Below are 8,998 nucleotides of genomic sequence, written 5' to 3' on the forward strand. Positions count from 1 at the left end.
GTGTGTGGTTTAGCTTTGTTTAATTTTTTTATTTTATTTTGATTTAGTTGAGATTTACGCCTTGTATGGTTGAGGATCATCTGGTAGTTTTTGTGGTGAGATTTCAAATTTTAATTGCTGTTAGAAATTATTCAATTTCAATTTACCATTAAGCTGTTGGAACTTGGAAGATAGATTTTCACTTGGTAAAAGTTGACTTGTTCAAAACTTCAAAATTTGTATTTGGATTTGAAGGGATTTTTAGAGTGAGGAGGAGATCAAACTTTCTCCATCCAAAATAAGGTATCTCTTTGGTCTCGTTTGTCAGCTCGGACTGTACTGACTATTTCAATCGGATAGGATAATTTGTCATCGGATAGTACTGACTATTTAGTCAAGCGTACTGACTATTTAATCGGCCGTTTGGTACAGTACCGGATTAAAAACTCAATTCATCAAAGATTACCATGCTCATTTACTTCTTCAAAAGGAGATTGAAGAACATTTATGGCACTGAGTTTCACAATTTAAAACTAGCAAAAGAGATGGAAAAAGAGTCAGCTTGATTTTGTTTTCAGCGACACGACTAATTAATACCGACGATTTGGAGTCTATAAGTTATCCGGCATACGTCGTATAAAATGGGCCGAACCGCATAAATAATATGGTGCTAATTTAATACGGAATGACACCAAACACCAGATAGTATTAAATAGTATTATCCGGTGTATTATCTGGCATGCCAAACACGCCCTTTGTGTTTTTGCTAGTCGTCGACCTCTGGTCATAGCTAGAGTTGACAACTATGAGATGGACGAATCCGAAAAACCCTCACACACGAGAAAACTTTTTTTTTTTTGTTGGGAATAAAATAGGGTTAAGTAAATTGTAGCAATGGTCCCTCAACTTTAATCAAATTGGAGCAATAATTCCTCAACTAAAAATCCATTACCATTGGTCCCTCAACTTATCAAAATGTGTAGCTATAGTTCTTTTCATCAATTTCTTCAAAATTTTGTCAAAATAAGTTATGTTGGAATAACCATTTATATAATTAGGGTCCCTTAACTCATCAAAGTGTGTAATTATGGTCATTTTCGTCAACTATATCAAAAATTTTGTCAAAACGAGTTATGTTTGAATGATCATTTCTACAATTGGGTTAGAGTTAAGGGACTATTTCTCAAGTTGAATTAAAGTTAAGGGACTAATGATAATAAATTTTTGGTTGAAGAACAATAGCTACAATTTACTCAAATAGCTTTCAGGCTAAAATGGTAAACTCACTATCACTATCGACAAATGCAGGTCAAACTTAGAGAAGAGGGTAACTCTCACTCATAGGTATCCTCTCTTCTCTAGGTTTCGTGATTCTTCAAGACTTGTTTTCTTCCTATTTTTTAGTTTAATCACTCACTCATTCCCCCTTAAGTATCCAAATTTTGGTTTAATTTATTTTCATTTTGTTTGACGTATTCAAATTTGGTGTATCCACCTTATACTGATAGTATATTTACCGTATGATACCCGTATATTGTTGATATATTCAGTGTAGTCCATAGATAGGCAGTAGGAAACCTTTTTTTATATTTAAAATAGAGACCGGTTGATGGCTTCGTCACAACAGTCTATCATTCCGTGAGCAGGGAAGACTCACTGAGGCTCTTTTACAATCCATAATCAAAATGAGAAGAATTGAATTGAGGAATAGTTGGAATGAGAAGATGTTAGAATATCATATTGTAATTGTTTACTAAAGTGTAACATGGGTTAGGTTTGACTTATAATTAATAATAAATTTTTCATTTTATTATTTTCAATGCAATTAAATGTCAATTAACCTATTATTTGATTAGGCTTTTTTTCTCAAATTTTTTTACCAAAAATTGTTTTATCATGAAACTAGCTTACCTTATTAGCATGCAATATATAATATAAAAAAAAATTATGGTGTTTTACGTTGAGACATGGACAAAAATAATTTCTGTCAAAAAAATTATACAAAATAATGGTTGTTTTTTTTTTCTTTCCATAGAAAATAATTTACCTATCTATATGTTAGTACCCACTTAGAATAGAAATTCTGTAAAAATAATTTACCTACCCCATAGGTGTGATATTGTAAAGAAAAATTGTATATGATTATTTTGGATATTATAAGTAATAATATGACAGAATTATTTGTATAGGTAAATTAATAAGTAGATTGGTAAATTAGTATTTACTAAAAAAAATGCAAATAAATTAGCTTGTAACAAAAGAATGTATGTAAATTAGTGATTTTTTTTTAAATATAGGTAAATAGTTTGTATCAAAAGAATGTAGGTAAATTAGTGAATTTTTAAAATATAGGTAAATAGTTTGTAATACGTGGTTTTAAAACAGGAGCTCAATTGCTCATTGCTAGTATAATTGAAGGTGAGTAATAATAATATTTATTGACATATTTAGGTCATTGTGGCATATGTTGTAAATATTTTATAAGGATATGTCATTTATTTGCCAACATGGCAGACTATTTGAATTTTGGATTTTATTTGGATGTTTAATATGAGATGGGTTTTTGTCTGGACAATATTAGTTACAAGGGCCTATATCTAAACAACCCTAAAAAACAATTTAATTAATAGAATACCCTTGTCCTAAATTAATTATTTTATCTACTAATTAATAAAAAACAATCAAATGCATTTTTTACCAATATTAAACATACTACCATGTACATTAAGGCCTCGTTTAGCAGCTCAAACTGTACTACCTATTTGAGTCAGATAGGATAAATAATCACCAAATAGTACTGACTAAATTAATCTGGCGTATGATGCAGTATCGGACTAACGACCGTATTATTTATATTGTGTTTAGTACTATACAAAATAAAAGGAATTCAAATATTATTTTTTTTAAGATAAAAATGGATGATTAATGGAAAAAAGGGATTTTTTTTGCACTTAATAAAATTCACAACCACCAAATGGATCAAATTAAAAAAGAACAAAATCTTCCTTTATTTAAATCAAGTTACTTAAAATACAACTAAAAAAATTGAAATCATCTCTTCAACTTCCCCATATCTCTCTGCCGCACTATCCCCCAACAACCTCAATTCTCCTTACAATTCTTGGCCTAAAGAGGCATTGCTTGAAATGCACCGTCAAGCAGATCTTCCCCCCCCCCCCTCTAAACATTTGAAACTAATCCAAAAAATACCCAGAAACTAAGGAAATTAAATCACAATCAGAAAACAAAGAAAGGGGAAACAGGCAAAATCGTAAAACCCAGATGAAATCTTTCCGAATTTTCAAATCCTACAATCGATTCCAAGTCAAGGTTCAAAAACCCAGATGAAATCTTTCTGAATTTGTGCGGTGGTGGTGCGATTGGTCTCTCTGTGGGTGTCTGAATTAAACCAAAAAAATGGCAACGGGAAGAACAGAGCCGGAGAGATCAGCACCGGCCAAAGAGGACAGAGCCGATGAGAGGAGACGAGGAGAACAGAGCTGGCCAGAGGAGAACAGAGCTGGCCAAGGGAGACGACGAGAACATAGCCAGCCAAAGGAGACGGGGAGAATGTAGTCAGCGAGAGAATGAGACGGCGAAGGAAGCAAGAGAGAAAGCCCAGTTCGCGCGAAACACCCAACTCTGTATTAATAATTCTATCCGGTGCAATATACGGTGTATCAAACAAGACCTAAAATCTTTTTCCATAATTTTAATTATTCCAATAGTAAACAAATTACAATGCATTTGTTCTAAATTAAATGACAATTGATAAAAAGATAATGCTAGACAAATTAAATTTTAAATTAAATTTATAAATTAAATGATGTATCATCAATTGAAAATAAACACTTTAACGTAACAATGAAGTAAATAATCAAATCATCAACAACCATATATCATATGATTCACTATCTTCGCCAACCCTTCTACTGTTGGTGGTTGTGCTATCTGCGTGAGTCTCGACGTAAAGTCGATTGTCCTCGTCGCCGATTATGAGATGTCTCTCGACCGTCATAACTCACAACGTCGTTCAAGCCAAGCGTATGCGAAATCCAATGAGTAGGTGAAGTTCAAAGATCTTAGATCTGGTTTTTGAGCAGGTCGCCTACTACCAGTGGGGATGATGTCTGGGGTAGAGGGGGTCTTGGCTGATAGGTTGTCGGTTTCTTTTTTTTTATTTGAATTTTTTTTTTAATTTTGAATTTTTTTTTGTTGAAGTTGGAGGATGGGTGCAATGATTCTATATACGGTGGCTGCTACATTTGTTGTGGTTTTAGGAGGGGTGATAGGCGTGGTGGGTATGATTGTTATATGTGCCCGTTCATGGTGTTTGACTTTTAAATACACTTTGACTTTGATAAACTCAATTAAAATTCTTAGTGAATACTTCTAAATTTATATGGACTTTTATAAACCCCCTAAAATGATACTTAGTACTATGATCTAAATGTATTCATCATCACTTATAAATGAGAATTCTTAGATTTGAATCTCGTGAATTTCAAGTTCGATACCATTTTATTCCTTCATATATTAATGTAAATATATCGTTTGTGAAAGAAATCCTTTAAAATCCTAATTAAATGTTATTAAACTTCATTAACTCATTTAAAATTTTAACTGAATACCATAGAGTCTTTTAAAATCCTTAAAATTTACAAAGACCCCCCCAAAAAAAAAAAAAAACAGGAAAACAGGAATGGGGGAGTGCATGAAAGAGAATTGCACAAATTACAAGTGGTTCTAATGTTTACCAACATTATAAGCTGTGAGAATGGAGTATTGGGGTCTGGACCCGAGAGAGACTTTTAAGGATGAAACGTTACGAAATTGTGTTAATTTTGATAGAGAAAAATTAAAATAATTTTGAGCGCGTCAAGTTTCGAACTCGAAACACATAGATAGAAACCTAACTCCTTCTTTAAAGTATTAAAAAAATAATTCAATCATCAACATCCACATCATTCAGCCTACACATAGTTTAAAAATATGATCCCTGATATTTTCATTAACATAATTTTTTTTATTTAAAAAGTAGGTGTAAATTCACCTACAAACGAATATGTATGACTCTTTATACATGGTTGTATCACAAAATGAAAAGAGTTGATGTGCAGCGTTTTTATCATGTCTTATTGAAGAAAGTTTAGGTTCCACTAGAAAATTAATTGACAATATGGAGAGAGTAGTCTAATTACTTATAAGCACATGCAAGAACCATTATTTCTTCCTGTGAGATTAATGTGGCGCTTTTCAAACTTAGCACATGGACAACACAAATCAGGTGACGTGAAGCATATGTGGCTCTTGAGCTTCACGCATGGGACAACCTAAATTGATACCATGAAAAAAGTTGAAGTTGCACCATAAAATCAATTGGCAATATAAGGAGTAAGCAATTACTTATAAGCATATGCAAAATCTAAGGACTGTATTTTTGTTGGTTTGTAATTTCCTATAACTAACATAATTCTTAGGGACTATGATTTTAGACCTGCATTTTTGAAAAGTAGGTGTTAATGAAAATTAATTTCCTCTGATTTTTTGAACAAACGATATTATCTACATTAAAAGGGAGAGGAAGTGGGTTTACCCTCACAATGGGCTAGCAATATTGATAATGTAATTTAAATTTGCTTTTAGCGATAATTGAACCTAAGACTTATTCACTTACAAACTTACAAGTGAAAAATAATATAAGTAGACTGTAGTATTAAGTGGCATAATTTCATGTGACTTCACACCTACTTCTTATGAACATGATATGTAGATGGGTATGTCCCTAACATTTTGTGTAGGCGGGTATGTCCCTAACATTTCCATTAACAAAATTCTGTATTCATACGAGAGTTGGATTAACACTCTCAACACTTGTCACTACACTTATTATAAAAATAAACAAATAAATTTGTCACTATATTTATGAAGCCTCGTCGAACATACTGTTACGATGAACATATTTGAACCTCGAAATTATTTTGTACGATGTAAGGGTAGCCGGTTGGTAGAGAAAACCTCAAAATGAAGTATTATTATAGATCGTGCAAGAGTATGACTAATTAATTTACTGTTTAAAATGGCAACCAAGAACAATAAAAATATTAGATATGAGTGTGTAAGGAGTTCAATACACCACATCATTAACTTACCATCATTGTGAGCTACTTGTGCGATTAAACAAAAATATTCAAATGGAGTTACATTGTTTAGGTCATGTTTGAGTGAAATTTCTCTAGAATTTTATGCGGAATGGGGATTGTTATTCTTCCACTTCTCAAGGTGTAGTGACAGACTGAAAGTCTATGGGATTGATGTCAAGGTAGTAAAGAATTAACTACAAAATGTTACATAAGAGAAATTAAAAACGCATACACGTCATGAAGATTACAAATGTATTTGGGAAATATTTGCAAATCATTTTGGGGAAGTAGTGAATTAATAATTCCTTTCATATTTTGTAGTTTATTTTTCGATGGTTTGATCTCAACCTTTTAAAAGAACTTCGATGGTATGAGAGATGTTTTATTCATGAATTAACTAGAATTAAGGGACCTCGCCCAAATACATTTGTCTTCCAAGAACACATAATAAACAGAATCATGTAGCTCTACGGCCATTAAAAAAAACGCTTCCTATACAAAGAAAATTAAGTCAAATGGTAAGTTACACATTTGGCCTCCCGAGAGACATACCCGCCTGCATTTTTGGTTTGTAATTTCCTCTAACTAAGAGTCTTCACTGGCATGCATTTTCTATTAATCCAAATTCAAATCGAGTCTGTGGGATGCGGAGTGGAAGCATTGCGATGGAAATGGAGGGGAGATTAACTTTTGAATTTTGAAACGAAAGCAAGATTTTGAAGCAATTATTTACATCATTGGATTTGGATGGGGAAGTTGATTACTATTAACATGTGATGTTGCAGCTTTTTATGACAGTCTTATGATTTATCATTTACCTTCAACAGTTGAAGCTGATCTGGACTCTGGACCCCCACATGAAAGGAACTAAGCAATAAGCGTGCATGTTATGTGCCAGCCAATGTAACTGAAAACAAAGAAAAATAATTGAAGGGTTGGCTTTTCCAATCCAAATCTCACTTGAACAAAGTTGAAAAACCTCAACAACATGACCTTTCAACTGCATTGCTTTGCTGTTACCAATTAGCAATGTATCAAATATAATATGTCTATAATTAAAATATACAAACTAGAATAGGCTTAGGTTTAGCTTTGTTTCAAGATATTGTGATTTCATTGACAAATATGAACAAATACGAAGGTTGTCCACATGCGTGCATTCTTCAATAATCAATTCATTGGTTTGAAGATAATTCGATCGAACAAGCATAAAAATAATCCCCTAATTGGCTACCACAAACACTATTGTAGTCACACAAGCGCACAAGTTTAGATTAGCCACAAATACGGCAGACGCAATGAACCTAAACTGGGCACACCTAATGTCGTTGCCAACAGGCAAGACCACATCAAATTGTCCTTGACAAACAAGGCCACATCACTCGCTAGGCGAGACATTACCCGCTAGACGTGATACAAACAAAACCTACACTAATCCAAGAATGGAATCCACCCATCAGCTCATCTTCACGGGTTGGCTCGTCTTCACTGGAGACTTTACCGCTTATGTGAGATCCATCACTATCGCTAGCCAAGCAAGGGGAACCGCCATGATCCGTCTAGGTAAGGCGGCATTGTCACAATTCTATCAAGAAGAGTAGTTCTAACCTAAACATCAAAAAACCAAGAAACCTAAAAACCAACCCAAGTTCATAGATTTAGCCCCAAACCAAGGGAAAGGCCTTGGAAGGGAAAATCAAGAAATTGGGTGGAGCTTCCAACATAGCCATGAAAAAAGGCTACCAAAATTTTTTTTTGGGGGGGGGGGGCGGTGAGGGGGGGATGTTATACTACAAGTGTTGGGCAACACCCATAGACAGAGAGAAAAATGGAGAAAAAAGAGGGTGGGTCACTGGGGAAGTGGTCGGGGAGAAGGGGAGGAGAAAAGAGGAGGAGAGGGGGAGGGGTGTAAGGATGAACATGTGTGGATGGGGTTTGATAGGGGTGGGAGAGGCTAGGAGGATGTGGGGAGAGGCTACCATTGACCCTAAGCCGGAACAAGGGCCCCGACGGCTGTGTTTGGTTGCACATCTGGGGTTTTCTTTTGGATTTATAAGGGGGGTGTATTCAATTGGGATTTTGAGGGATTTTAATTCTTTTAATGAATCTAGGGGTATCCAATCAGGAATTTAAGTGATTCTCTGAAATTCAATGTGTATTCAATCAGGATTTTAAGATAGTTTATGAAAATCCTTAGAAATCTGGGTGTATTCAATTAGGATTTTAAAGAAGTTTATCACATTACAGGTGTATTCAATTAGAATTTGATTTTAAAGAATTTGAGAAAGTTGAGGAATTAGAGGGAATTGGAGAGATTTCGTAGTGTATTTTGAGCATCCACAAATCTCACCTCTCCCCAAGAGATTTCGAGGGAATTGAATCAAAATTTTACATGGAATCTCTACAAATCAATTAAACTCCATAAAAATCAATGGATTTATAAGTCCATTAAAATCTCTCAAATTCTCAATTGAATACACCCTCCTAAATTTATGGATTTTTATGGAGCTTAATTGATTTGTAGAGATTCCATGTAAATTTTTGATTCAATTCTCTTGAAATCTCATGGGGAAAAGGGAGATTTATGGATGTTTAAAATACACAACAAAATCTCTCCAAATCCCTCTAATTCCTCAACTTTTCCAAATTCTTTAAATTCTAATTCTAATTGAATACACCTAGAATGTTATAAACTTCTTTAAAATTCTAATTGAATACACCTGGATTTATAAGGATTTTAATGATTCAGAGAATCACTTAAAATCCAGTTTGAATACTCCTGGATTCATTAAAAGAATTAAAATCCCTCAAAACCCCAATTGAATACACCCCCCCTTACATTTATCTTAGTTAAATATACCTCTCTTGCCATTTAG

Source organism: Malus sylvestris, chromosome 17, assembly GCF_916048215.2.
Source record: "Malus sylvestris chromosome 17, drMalSylv7.2, whole genome shotgun sequence".
In the NCBI taxonomy this organism is placed as follows: domain Eukaryota; kingdom Viridiplantae; phylum Streptophyta; class Magnoliopsida; order Rosales; family Rosaceae; genus Malus; species Malus sylvestris.